We start from the raw sequence: 13567 nt of genomic DNA, 5'->3' as shown, positions 1-13567 counted from the left end.
ATGTGATTTGTGCATAGCTAGAAAATTGTGAAGAAAATATGCCAACCATTCAGAGCAATTACCATTACAGGACCCAATTTGATGTGCAGAGAGTAGGGAGAAATTTTGAGTATAGGAATTCACATTTGACTCTCTATTCCTGAATTGCTTGACTTTTAATATTATACATGTTTCTATTTTGCAATTAAACAATGTTGTCATCTAATTTCCATAGAAAACAATCACATAGAACAGTAATAACTAGTGTCCATAAAACAATTTTCTTATTTAATACATTTTTCCAATTATCATTCTAAGAGAATCCAACCAATAAAACTATTTAAATCTTATTTTTTTTCTTAATGGCTGAAAGAGCTTCTCATTTTCCTGTAATGTTCTACAATAATTGGTACCTGTTATTCTCTAGTATTATTAAAAGATTTGGGAATTTATATGTATACATGTTGTTTTTTGTTCTTCAAAAGAATACAGAATGAAAGCCCAGGGAGTAACGTACCTGGCAGTGAGTGTGTCACCTCTGAGGTTTCATTGATGTTGAAGCCATTGATACATAACAAGATGTGTCAACTCAGTAATAGTCTCAGGTGCAATCTCTGTCCTTGCCATATGTTTTCATTTTCCATAAACAAAGCATTTTTCAAAGCAGTTGACAGCCATCACTGATCAAATTACAATGATATATTCTAGAATTTGATGGACAATCCTTCAGAATCCCTCAAGCCCTTTTGGCAACTGTCCTGGACATGTATTCCTTTAGGTTTATGACTCCTGCCCAAAGGCACACAGCCTTGGGAGCAGAAGGCAAGTTACATTCCAGCCGCCCTCATCTCCTTAGTCAGATGTGTATGCCCAATTTGGTGGACACAGCCTGCACAAGCAGGCCTGAGCAGTATCTTGTAGCCATTTGTCATGAGAGGAGCTGAGACAGAGGAAAAACTGATGATCTAATGATCTAACACCATCACCAGCTATTTTGATTTAAGACTTAGGGGATTGGTGTATAAAATGTTTCAAGTTATAGCTAGAATTTTGAGACTTAAAATTTAAGAAAATATTTGGTTGGCAATGACTCATACCCCTGTTATTAAATTATAATATAGAACGATAAATATATTAATGATTATAACACATAGCCATATTACTCTATATAGCTATATATCATAATAGCGCCAAGTATCTGTGTGTGTTTTGTCAAGAGAAGCAATTTCATGTTTGCACAAACATATGGCTTTAGCTAAGGTTTTCCAAACATATTTTCCTTTAGGCATACTGACTTGCGTATATACTGACATATCACTTCACCTCTGAAATATGTTTGGCTACAGGATCACATTACCTAAAGATGAAGTTAATGTAAATTTCTTAGAAAATTGAAGATGGCTTTAATACAAGGTCATCTTTCAAGTAAATAAGGCAAGTTGCAAATGGCCACCATCCTTACAATTTCTCTACCTATACAATGATCTATAATATGATTTTGCAAAATACTCTTTCAAAGATAGAGATATGTTTCTCTTCTTGTTCCATTTGGCCAGGATGATGACGTACTTTTGTCAACAGATCCACATCATGACATGAACAACATATAGCTAGCCTGCTCTGGGAGGAAACACCATTTGTAAAACCACATAAGTGTCTCAACTGCCAGAAGCAGAGTCACATAATTTTCCTGTAGGTCAACATGGGCACCTGAGGGAGTCCCACTTAGACTGGGAGACTCATTTAGCTGAGATCAAACTGAACTGCCAACTTACCCATTCTATTCCCTTCCTATTTGTATGTGTGTGTGTGTGTGTGTGTACACAAACACTCACCCACCCACCCACACACACACATACATATATATACACATACATACATCTGAGGCTATAAAATATATACATAAAAATACAAATTTGTAATCCTGCTTTTATAGTCGTTACTTTTCCTCTGGTAATTCTGATTCTGAATAAGTGTAACAGCATTGATCTAGTTTTAAATTGCTTTATTTGTTTTTATTTTTATTTGGTGCCTGGGATCCAACCCAGTGCCTCATGCATGCTAGGCAAGCTCTCTACCACTGAGCCATAACCCACACCCTAGTTTTGAATTCCTGAAACCAAATATTTCTCTTTGACACTATTTCTCCTTACTTCCTGCATGTATTTTTTAATGATCTTTATTTTTTTGTTTTCACTGATCCATGGTAGTCCAAACTAACATAATTTTTTTAGTTTATTAAATTATTAATTCAAACAGATTATATATATATATATATACTCTGTGGTTTTTTTTCCAATTTTGCCTCTATAACATAGTGGATATTAACTTTTCAATAGAAATTTATAATGATTTCACAAGTTCCTCCTATTATTTTCTGTCCTGCTTCTTTTATTTCCCACCCTTTTCCTGTGAATAAATGCTACGTAGCCTAGGGCTCAGAAAAAGACACTTCTCAGAAGAGGATATACAATCAATCAACAAATATATGAAAAAAAAATGTTCATCATCTCTAGGAATCAAAGAAATGCCAATCAAAACTACTCTAAGATATCATCTCACTTCAGTCAAAATGGCAGATATTATGAAGACAAACAACAGTAAGTGTTGGCGAGGATGTGGGGAAAAAGGTACACTCATACACTGCTGGTGGGAATGCAAATTGGTGCAACCACTATGAAACGCAGTATGGAGATTTCTTGGAAACTTGGGAATGGAACCACCATTTGACCCAGCTATCCCTCTCCTTGGATTATATCCAAAGGACTTAAAAACAACATACCACAGGGACACAACCACATCAATGTTTATAGCAGCACAATTCACAATAATTAACTGTGGAGACAACCTAGATGCCCTTCAGTGGATGAATGGATAAAAAATGTGGCATATATACACAATGAAATTTTACTCAGCATTAAAAGAGAATAAAATCATGGCATTTTCAGGTAAATGGATGGCACTGGAGAAGGTAATGCTAAGTGAAGTTAGCCAATACCCCCCAAAAAATGTTGAATGTTTTCTCTGATATAAGGAGGCTGACTCATAATGGGGTGGGGGGGGAGCATGGCAGGATTAGATGAATTCTAGATAGGGAAGAGGGGTGGGGGGGAGAGGGAGGGGTAGGGGATTAGCAAAGATGGTGGAATGTGATTGACATCATTTTCCAAAGTACACGTATGAAGACTCAAATTTGGTGTCAACATACTTTATATATAAACAGAGATATGAAAAATTGTGGTATATATGTGTAATAAGAATTGTAATGCAAAAAAACACAAAGTACATATATAAAGGCATGAATTGGTGTGAACATACTCTATATACAAAGATATGAAAAATTGTACTCTGTATGTGTAACAAGAATTGTAATGCATTCTGCTGTTGTGTATTTAAAAATATAAAATCAATAAAACTAAAAAAAATATTTAAAACAAAGTGTTAATGAAATAATAACATGAAACATTTAATATCAGAGCATATCCACTGTCTATACAATCATCTATATTAGGAATTTCTATACCAATCTTCTCTTGGTAAGATTGGTTTTCATCTTTACCACAAAAGTTTTTCTGCCCTTTTGCTCTGAGATCTCAATAAATAATGTTTAGAAGTCATGTATCAACTCTCTGTTCCACCCATCAAAACACAGCACTACGCCAAGCTCACAACCCAAATAAGCAACAAACACACTTGTCCATATAGACAAAGCTCCCAGGAAGAATTCACCTGTGATTTCAGGGGCAGGATGTGGCAGAGGTAGAATGCTTTCCTAACATATGTTTTGTTTGTTTTTCTTAAGTTTGAGGAAGATTTTATTTTGTCTAAAATTTACTTTTTGTGTACTTTTTATGTGCACTGAACACACACATTTGTCAGTTTAGAAAACTCCATCTATTTTAAGTTTTCTGCTGTTTTACATTATTCTTATCTCTTCATTCCTCCTTTCTCTATAAAAAATAGTGTCTTTTCACAACTATAAAAACCTTACATATTTTAATTAATTAGTTCTTATTAGTTATACATGACAGTAGAATAAATTTTGATTCATAGTACACAAATGGAGCATAATTTTTCATGACTCTGGTTGTACATGAAATAGAATCACATCATTTATGTCACCATATATGTACCTCAGGTAATGATGTCTGTCTCATTCCACTGTCTTTCCTACCCCCTCACCCTCTCCCTCCTCCTCCTGCCCCTTTGCCCTATCCAAAGTTCCTCCTCTCTTCCCATGCCCCTGCCGCATTATGGATCAGCATCCACTTATCAGAGGAAACATTTGTCCTTTGAAAACCTTACTATTGTTATGTAAAGAATATTTAGTCATTATTGGAAACAAATATATGATATCTTTTTAATTATGTATTTTGTTTTACAGAATTATATAATATGCATGTTCTTTTATTTTGTATGTACTTTGTATTGGTATAATTTGTGTAGGTATATTCAACAGAGTTTTAGGGATGCAAATTCTTTGAGAAGTGCTGTTCTAGCACATTGTTCTTTTAATATTGGCATGCTATTCTTGGTATGGATTTCATTTTATTTAGGAATTTCTTATTTGCACATTTCCTAAGCTTTCTAGTTCTTGCCACTATGAGAATTCTTATAACAAATACATACTGTGGCCATTCTGCTTTTACTTCTATGAGAAAGGTTCCCAGGAGTGACATAGCTGAGCCAAAAATAATATGTATTTTTAATTTTAACAGATATTACTAAATTGCTTTCCAAAGATGAAGTAACTATGTATGCATCCTACCATAATTTGTGAGATTACTTTTCCCTGTTTCTGGCACAGTAGATCTTGATTTAACTATGTTCCAATTGCAGTTCATGCAGCTACCTGGTAGGACAAATGCATTCCTGTTTTGCATAATATTCATGCTTGTAGCCAGATTTACAGTATTACAAAGGAAAAAAATATATGTGATCCTTTAAAATTGTGCAACTTTTATGGCAACTGGGAGAAAATGTTTCCATTTTGTGAAATATTCCCATCCAAATAATGGCATAGTTTTCCTTCCGTGTGTTGAAATTTTCTTTTAAAAATTTCAAATAGGATTTTATTGTTTTATTTATATGCACCCTGTGACTTTCTAATGTACATTGTTTCTAAACATTTTATTGGTATTGTATCTACTGTGAAAAGGGTTGTTTTCTAGTCTTATTTCTAAGCCTATCTTGCTTTCCAAGAGATATACTATTGATTTGTGTATTTACAGCTTTTGTCAGCTTTCAGCTTAGCAAAACATCATCAGAAAATGCTGTTAAACAAGCAAAACTTACTTTGTTGGATTTACTGAACTAAACAAGGAAAATACCTTGGGTGATTCCTAACAGCAACTCAAAAAGAAAAGTAGAGGAGGAAAGGGTTTTAGCACCTGGACTGGGCAATCAATTTTATCACAAGTCTTGCAAGTTTGGAAACTTCTTAAGGCTGGGCAGCGTATACAACATTAAAACTTCAGATTGATGGGCATTCCGAGGTGGCAACTGAACCAAGCTTTGCTCAACTTGTTAGTCATGATAGTTCAGGTATTTTAGTTGGTTTATACTCAGAGCACAAATATTTTATAAAGCTAAATCCTAAGATATTATTTCTTTTTCTCAGCCTTAATATGTTGAGAAGAATGTATCCTGATATCTGCATTTTTAATCACTGGGGTAAACTAAATTTATTTACATTCTCAGCCTTTTCCACCATGAGTCATTTTGTCAACCCAAGATATAAATTACATCATAGTCTGTGAGCATAATCAGCCCAAATCTTCACTGCTCTTTTGCTGTGTGTGTGTGTATATGAAAAGACTCTGTTGGTAATATTACCAACATCTATCAGTGTCAGATTTGTTTGTAATTCTGTTTGTTTGAAGATCACTTGTTGGATCCTTTTATGGAACATTGTTTATGCAGCAATTCATTAGACTTGAGATGACACTAGAGCACACAAACACAGGAAAAATCCCCAAAACACTAAGGGTGGAATCCAGTGTTCATCCTCACATTTTAAACAGGAACTAAGAGTACAAAGGCTCTATTATTTTGATGAAAGTTTGGCTATGAAGTCTAGCTCCTGGGAAAGGTTCTTGAATATCATTAGGGTTAAGACAGAAATCTCTGAATCAAGGTATGATTTGATAGGGGGTGTATATGTCTAACCATCTGACTTGATGTTTTTGAAATCATCTAAAATATCATTCAGTGCTTGAGTCCAATGATGCAGGAAATCATGTGGCTTATTATAGCTCATTAGTACCAAAGGAAGCTGGCTGTCATCCAAAGAGTGCAAGCGTAAACACAGTAATGACATACGATGTGCATTTTAATCAAAAGGCAGGTATTGTACACACAAAAAGGTAACTGGAGATTCAAAAGCAAAGTTCAGAAAATAAAATTTGCACACATCTTAGATTAGTGGCTAAGGAATCTGTGTAACATGAGCCTCTAAATTAACCATTCCTCCTTTATACTTGTTCTAGTCAGGTCCTTTAGTAACAATATGCAAAAAAACTGACTAAAACAGGCACCTAGGTTGGTTCCATAGTTTAGCTATTGTGAACTGAGCTGCTGTAAACATTGATGTGGCTGCATCACTGCAGTATGATGATTTTAAGTCCTTTGTATATATACAAAAAAGTGGGATACCTGGATCTAATGGTGGTTCCATTCCTAGATTTTTGAGAAATCTCCATACTGCTTACCAAAGTGGTTGGACAAATTTTCAGTCCCACCAACAGTATTTAAGTGTACCTTTTCCCCCACATCCTCTTCAACATTTATTGTTACTTGTATTCTTAATAATTGCCTTTCTCAATGAAGTGAGATGTAACCTTAATGTAGTTTTAATTTACATTTTTCTAATTGCAAGACACGTTGAACATTTTTTGACAATAACATTTGTTGACAATTTGTATTTGTTTCTGTGAAATGTCTGTTCAATTTCTTTGTCCATTTAATGATTGATTTATTTGGTTTTTTGGGTGCTAACTTTTTGGAATTCTTTATATATCCTGGAGATTAAGGCTCCATTTGAGGTGCAAGTGGCAAAGATTTTCTCCCATTTTATAGGCTCTTTTTTCACACCCTTGATTGTTTCCTTTGCTGTGAAGAAGCTTTTTAGTTTGAGACTGTTGGGAGCAGTGACTGAAAATTATGGGTCTTGAACTGTCCTATGACAGAGGTGATGACTCTCTTGGGAACCTCAGATACTAAAGCATCCATTTGGGATTTCCTAGTTGCTGTGGTGACACCCTGTACAATAGGGGGTTCTATTTCAGCAATGGGACTATTTAGTCCTTGACCTTGAGGTTCAGATGCCAGATGTTCTGGGGTAGCAAGTTGATAATCATAATAGGGTCGGTCATGCTCATGACCTTTGTTCCACTTACTTTGAAGAAATTTATCATTTTGATGTTTAGACTTATATAATTAATATGCTGAGCTTGTTTTGTGTTACTATCTCCAAACCCCTTGTGCTTTTTGGGTTTTATAAAGGAAGTCATTTCCTGTGCCAATATGTTGGAGTGTTGGGCCTAAATATTTCTCTAGTATATGCAGGGTTTCTGATCTAATGCCTAGGTCTTTGACACACTTTGAGTTGATTTCTGTGCAATCTGAGAAATAGGGGTTAAATTTTATTCTGTTGTATATGAATTTCCATCCCACCACATTTGTTGAATAGGCTATCCTGAAGAGAAGTTTTTAAAAGAGATAATAAATATTTGAAAAAAAAAATCAAAGTATATAAAAAATAAAATGGCCATAGAAACTATTATGAAATATGTATGATATATACATTATATATAATATATATTCATAAGTAAAAATAAATATTAAGGACATAATTTTTTTTCAAAATACATAATTTTATCAAAGAGAATTAGAATTATCCCCAAATTTCAAAATAAGCAAATATTTTGATAATGCAAAGACATTTATCTGGACAAAAAAAATGAACATTTTACAGAGAGAAAACAAATATAGGTATCTCTCTATACAGATAGAAACATTTCTATCTATATATTTTATATATAGGTATATATTTATCTTCTATGTAGCAGTATTTGATAAATTATAGATAAACTTTCTTTTACATGAATAAATTCACTAATTTTGACTTTGCTTTGCAAACTTCAAAAACATCCACTATGTTTAAATTAACAATTCAGAGGCATTACCATGTTTCATTATGGAAAAATGATTTTGAATTAAAAATAAAATAAAATAATATACAAATATATAAATAATATATAAAAATAAAAATTGAATCTAGTTTACCTTACTTAGATCTTGCACATTTTTATTGTTATCTGCCATTTCTTTTTATTCTTTTAAGAATCTTTATAAATAAATATAATTAATATATAATACTTAAATAAATAGTTAAATTAATATTTTAATGTTAGAAATAAAAAGCACAAATGATAAAATTATAACTATATTGTAATTATGGAATTAAACCATAATTAAACTTGTCATTTTTAAGAAATAAAACCTCATAATACCACAATTGATAAAGAATTGCTGTTTGAAAGTTTTAATTTATAATTTCCAGATGTGGTCTACTTTAAGACCTTAAATTAATAATAAATCAAAAATTAATTAACAATTATTTTATATATAAAGTATTATGATATGGGATCATTAGAATAAATTCTTTAAATACTCTAGCAGATTTAAAAAAATATAAGTTAATTAAGCTGGGCTCAGTGGTGCATGCCTATAATCCCTCAGAGACTGAGGCAGGAGAATTTTAAGTTTGAGGCCAGCCTCTCAAATTTAGTGAGATCCTGTCTTGTTTCAAAAATTAAAAAAAAAAAACAAGGATGTAGCTCAGTGGCAAAGCACTCTTGGGTTCAAGCCACAGTACCTAAATATGCAAATAAAAAATTCCATATCTTATAACTCAACCAATTTTTTTCAAAATAATGAAAATGTGCCCTAGAGTTCTTTACCCTTTGTGCCCATGCAAATGTGATGGAAATATAAATGTTCAGAATTATGAGAAATTGAATGAAGATTTGTGTTAAGAAAAGCATATCATAATATTGTTTTCCAGTTATGATAAAATCAGGGAAATGAGATATTTATTTTTAACTCAAAATCATTTGTCTACTTGTAACAGGCAAGATTTAAAGAAGTACCACTTCTTATAAGCTTTTCTGTCTAAGCTACTTTTTCCTTCCCATCTTCATCTCATTCTGGGAGTAAAAACATTCTCCCAAGCTCTGACCTATGGAATGGAATTTTACACACACACACACACACACACACACACACACCTCTAGACTCTCCACTTTTGTTCTCCTATATAATCCTAAAACTGTTGCCAGTAACAGGAAGACAATTTTCTAGACCAGCTCTCTTCCCAATTTAGCCAAGCCAAGAATAAATCCCTTTCTCACTTCACCATTTCTCTTTTCCTCTATTAGTTAATCTCTCATTGTGACAGGTAACCAAATCTTGTGTATTGGGAACCCCAGAGTAAAGCCTTTGTCAGATTATCACAAATAAACTTCCATGCGCCATGAATACAGTGTGACTTATTTAAAATAAATAAAACATTTCAAGCACACATAGAAATACTTTCTTTCAACTATTTAAGTGTATACCTTTTCTTTCCATCAAAGACCTGATACTTTTAACAAAACTCACACTTGTTTCACTACTACAAAGAGTAGTGAAAATATTTGATATGCTTTGAATGAATATGTACATGATTAGATCATTCTAGAGTATAAATAGAAATCTCAGAACACTCTTTTCTACTTAATAAGTAGCAAAAATTTCCCATCAAGCCATACAATTAAAAATCTCAGCTGTGTGATGGTGTGAGCCTGTTAATCCCAGTGTCAAGTGGCTAAGGCAGGAGGCTGGTAAGGTCAAGGCCATCAGCAGCCATTTAGCCAGACTCTGACTCAAAATTTAAAAAAGAAAGAAAGAAGGAAAGGAAGAAATAAAGAAATAAAGGAAGGAAGGAAAGAAAGAAAGAAGGAAGGAAGGAAGGAAGGAAGGAAGGAAGGAAGGAAGGAAGGAAGGAAGGAAGGGGCTGGTGATGTAATTCAGTGTCAAAGCATCCCTGGGCTCCATACTTTTAGGGGTGGGAAGACATCCGAACAAGACAAACACTTAGCTAAAAGAGAAAGAAGAAAAAACATATTGGGAAATTAGGTAGAAATATTGAGTTTAAGGTACCAAAAATTAGTGTAGCAGTACTTAGTTTAGCCATACTTGTAAAGAAATTGTGATTAATTCATAGTTTTGAGAAATCTGAGAAAAATACTAAGAAATCAGAATAAATGAGGTATAGATTAAAAATTAAAAATTAATGAATTCTGGAAAAAACACTGTAATGGTGGAAGAGCCTTGTGGTCCAGATCCTAATCACTGAAGCCTGTGAGTATGTTGCCTTCTCTGCTTGTGACCTTCTAGGCTAATTAGGAGTGATGCATTCATTATGAAGCAAAAGAAGAAGGAGGAGGAAGAGGAGGAGGAGGAGGAGGAGGAGGAGGAGGAGGAGGAGGAGGAGAACAAGAAGATCTCAATAAAAACCAACATTTTCCAAAGTTAAGATCCAAGTGTTGTAGTCAAGAGGATATTTACAGCATAACATTTTTATAATAAAATATATAATCAAAATATTATACTTCTGCCTTTTTATATGTCTTAGGCTTCCTTTGTTCTCCCAATCTCTTCCCTTTATCTCTCTCCTTCCTGAGTAAGTGACTAAGCACAGGAGATGCTCAGAGGGATGGAGCATCCCAGGATACATTAATTAACAACTTTTATAGCTCCCTATACTGAGGGGCGATTCCTGGGACAGGTTACCTTAGCAACAGGTTGGAGCAGGGGCAGGTTATCTTGATAAGGGTGGAGGAAGGCTCTTAAGGTATTTCAATCCTTCAGGGGGCAGTCTCCAGCTTCTAGGAAATTGCACTCCTTGATCCGACTTGACTTGATTTACCTATCTATACTGCCTGTCTAATTCTGGCTTCAATGGTGTACCTCTCCTGACCTCCAGTTTTAATGGAGTTCCAGGGACATTTCCAGAGAGTTCCATCCAGATCCACCTTTCAACATTTGACTGCAGTAGGATGACATCACACTTTCAAGTCTCCACTGCCATGACAACTCTCTCACTTTGTCCCATGCTGACAGGTTCTAATTAGAATCTGTTCTTACAGATTTTGTGGTTGGGGGAATTATTCTTATCTCCCTGAGTTCTGGGATTTGGTCTGTGTAAAGGTCACAAAAGTTTCCCACTTCAGAATAACTTATGTTATTCTTGTTAACATTTCTTCTGCAGATAATAGGTAGTTCGCTGGGGGATGTAACATATTCTGTGGACTTAAATCAGGTAGGGCTAAAGGTAAGTTATGCTCCTCAAAGTGAAACCATGTGGGGGACAGCAAGGTAGGTCTCATCCAATCATGTCTATGTCTGTCTGTCCCCTATTACTTGGGGGTGTGCCCTTACTGACTACCTCTTATTCTTGGCCCATTTCTTTCTGCTTTCTGGACACCATGAGACAAGCAATTTCAGTCAGCCACACCATCTCTGATGTTCTTCCTCACCATAAATCCAAAAACAACAGAGCCAAATGACCATGGACTGAAACCATGGGTCAAAATAATTTTTTCTAGGGCTGGAGTTGTGGCTCAGTGGTATAGCGCTTGCCAAGCATGCGCAAGGGCCTGGGTTCGATCTTAGCACCACATAAAAATAAATAAATCAATAAAGGTATTATGTCCAACTACAACTAAAAAAGATAAATATTAAAAATAAATAAATATCCGCCAGGTTGTACCTCAGACTGTCAGATAAAGCGGCGGGCCGGGCCCGCGGGGCGGTGAGCACGGCTAGGGCCGGACATGGTGGCGCTCTACGCCTGCACCAAGTGCCACCAGCGCTTCCTCTTCGAGGCGCTGTCTCAGGGGCAGCAGCTGTGCAAGGAATGTCGGATTGCACACCCAGTTGTGAAGTGCACCTACTGCAGGACTGAGTACCAGCAGGAGAGCAAAACCAATACAATTTGCAAGAAATGTGCTCAGAATGTGCAGTTGTATGGAATGCCCAAACCTTGTCAGTATTGCAACATAATTACAGCATTTATTGGCAATAAATGCCAACGTTGCACAAATTCAAGGAAGTATGGACCACCATATTCTTGTGAGCAGTGCAAGCAGCAGTGTGCGTTTGACAGGAAAGATGATAGAAAGAAGGTAGATGGGAAATTGCTATGCTGGCTGTGCACACTTTCATACAAACGTGTTCTCCAGAAGACCAAAGAGCAAAGGAAGCACCTGAACAGCTCTTCTCGTACAGGCCACCAGGAGAAGGAGCAGTACAGCCGCCTGAGTGGTGGTAGCCATTATAACAGCCAGAAAACACTTTCTACATCTTCAATTGAAAATGAAATCCCAAAGAAAAAATCCAAGTTTGATTCAATCACAACAAATGGAGACAGCTTTTCCCCAGACCTGGCTCTGGATTCACCAGGCACTGACCACTTTGTCATCATTGCTCAGCTGAAAGAAGAGGTAGCTACTCTGAAGAAGATGTTGCATTAAAAGGATCAAATGATCTTAGAGAAAGAAAAAAAGATTACCAAGTTAAAGGCTGATTTTCAGTACCAGGAATCTCAGATGAGGGCAAAAATGAACCAAATGAAGAAAACGCACAAAGAAGTCACAGAACAATTGCAGGCCAAAAATCAAGAACTCCTAAAACAGGCAGCTGCCTTGTCCAAGAGCAAGAAGTCAGAAAAGTCAGGAGCTATTACCTCTCCATGACAGACTGCAGGAGGTTCTTCAGCAACAGCAGATGGGGTCATCCTGGGTTAGGGTTGGAGACCTGGCTGTTCTCTGGGAATTGCAAACTTTCTTAAGAATCTCTATTTTATTACTGTTATCCTTCTTTGTGTGATTGCAGTGAGCTGAATGGAAACATCTAGTTTGTGCTGTGTTATGACTGCATGCTTGAGTGTTTGGGATTTCAGGTTCAATCTCCTTCTCTTTCTCTCTCACTACTCCTTCTATGCTTTTCTTCCTCTTCTACCATCTCTTCCTCTTTTTTTCTCTCCCTTCCCTTTTCTTCCTTCTATCCCTTTCTTCCCTTTCCTCTTTCTCTATGTATTTTGGTTCTACTCTTTGTTCTTTTGTGGTGGTCACTGCTCAGTGTTATGTGCAGAATGATTTTTTTATGTCCATCCTTGCATCCTGCCATACCCATGAGCAAATAGTTTGGCATTAATTGTATATCACTGCCACCCTCTAACTTTAAAAACTGCCACCTTAAGACTTGGTACAATGAGAGAGGCTTTCTCTCTCCAATAAATCTTTTGCTTCAGGGTTTACTCTTGGGTTTTTTTCCAGGTATATTATGTATGAACTTTGTACTATGTATAGCCAGAGTTTTATTTATTTTTTTTAAAAAAGAAACTTTTTCTTGATAAAAGAATAATGGTAGCCTAGCTAGTTGTTCTTGTAAAAGCGATGCCTCTTGGGGGGAAAAAAGTCCTATTCTCTAGCTTTTAGAAAATGCATCAGATCTTTTCTTTCTTGTTAACTTTAGAGTCTTA

The 13567-nt window shown here is 35.4% G+C and overlaps 1 pseudogene; it reads left to right on the top strand.

Moving 5' to 3' along the window:
• The first annotated feature begins 11786 nt into the window (after positions 1 to 11786).
• LOC144373131 (protein FAM76A pseudogene) lies at positions 11787 to 13338 on the top strand (annotated as a pseudogene).
• Positions 13339 to 13567: the final 229 nt, after the last annotated feature.

Source organism: Ictidomys tridecemlineatus, unplaced genomic scaffold (assembly GCF_052094955.1).
Source record: "Ictidomys tridecemlineatus isolate mIctTri1 unplaced genomic scaffold, mIctTri1.hap1 Scaffold_249, whole genome shotgun sequence".
Classification (NCBI taxonomy): Eukaryota; Metazoa; Chordata; class Mammalia; order Rodentia; family Sciuridae; genus Ictidomys; species Ictidomys tridecemlineatus.
This window is presented reverse-complemented; position numbering and strand designations above follow the sequence as displayed.